At 31.9% G+C, this 1,350-nt stretch overlaps 1 pseudogene; it reads right to left on the minus strand.

The window, feature by feature from the left end:
• Window positions 1-726: 726 nt before the first annotated feature.
• On the minus strand, window positions 727-843 carry LOC145273561 (5S ribosomal RNA; annotated as a pseudogene).
• Window positions 844-1,350: the final 507 nt, after the last annotated feature.

The raw sequence follows: 1,350 nt of genomic DNA on the forward strand, positions 1-1,350 counted from the left end.
ATATTCATATTACTTTTGGTCGTCATGATTTCTTATAAAAATACGAAAGTATGACGGTTTTTTTTTTCGTTTTTAATCAAATTTCAGATATGTTCTTACGGGGGAAAAGCCTCTTATATTCGTCGGTAATTCAATAGAATTTCCTCGGTTTATTCCTAAAGAAGGCATATTTTAAAATATCGTGGTGTTAGTGAATGAACCTCTATTGTGAGGCATATTTCTCAGTTTTAAATATGTAAAAAAAATATAAAATCGACTGAATTCTTGTCATCGACGCAGTAAATACTGGACAAGTAATACCGTGATGAGAGCAATAGCTATTCTTGTAATTATTTAGAGTCTCAGTCTAATATTAGACCGTTTAATAGTTTTAAAGGTAATTTAAAATTTTGAGATAATCCGGCTATTTTTCTCTACTTTTCATATATATTTCTTTTGAAAATAAAAATCAATTTCGTGCAAGGTATAAACGTTACTAATGTCCTGTGCATTCATTATTAATTATGAAAATCTAGTACTTGATTATGTATTATTCTGGTTGGTGGGATGGTTCAGTCTTTTACAGACTATGAACAACCACGAAGGGTGCCTGCGCCTGCAATTTTTGTAACAGGATTTTGAGCAATATCCAACCACACCTCTCCTGAGTCGACATTGTTAAATAATAGTGGAAAATGAAGTGGATGTACAATACAACTGGAAAAAAATGCCGATATAATCGGAGACCACATACAGCGCCTAGAAGTCCTAAATGGTCACCCATCTAGTACTAACCAGGCTCAACGTTGATTAACTTCGGTGATCTGACGAGAACCAGTGTGTCAACGCGATTGTGCCGTATATAATATGTGGAAATGTATAAAGATAAGTAAATCGCTTGCATTCTGTACGTAATTTTCTTTCGATAAAATACGTGTTGATATTTTAGAGTTATCCTCACTTAGATCTTCAGCACGTTTGCTTGGACAGTAAAATCATAATCCAAATCTCATAATATCATTGTAACAATTTTGATCTAACGAGTTTTATCTTATTTGATTGATTGTTTTTGTATATTTTTTCACACGTCTTTCTCTACTGTAAAGATAAATGCTAATGTTTATTGTATTTGCCTTGGTATTAAGAGTAAGCGAATTTTTAATCTTTCGGCGAATAGTGCATTTAATCGCTTAAAAGCACGATTGCAATAAAACGAAAAGCTTTTTCATTATTATTGAAAATAGACTTTATGTCTGTTTCACTGTGTGTCTCTTTCTACTCTCTTGCTCATACAATTCATTGTTATTTAGCAGCATTTTTTCTCATGTACACTATTTCATTAAAACTATAAACTTAGGAAAACATTGAAAA

This window comes from Euprymna scolopes, chromosome 4 (assembly GCF_053919585.1).
Source record: "Euprymna scolopes isolate OS-2025 chromosome 4, ASM5391958v1, whole genome shotgun sequence".
NCBI classification, from domain to species: Eukaryota; Metazoa; Mollusca; class Cephalopoda; order Sepiida; family Sepiolidae; genus Euprymna; species Euprymna scolopes.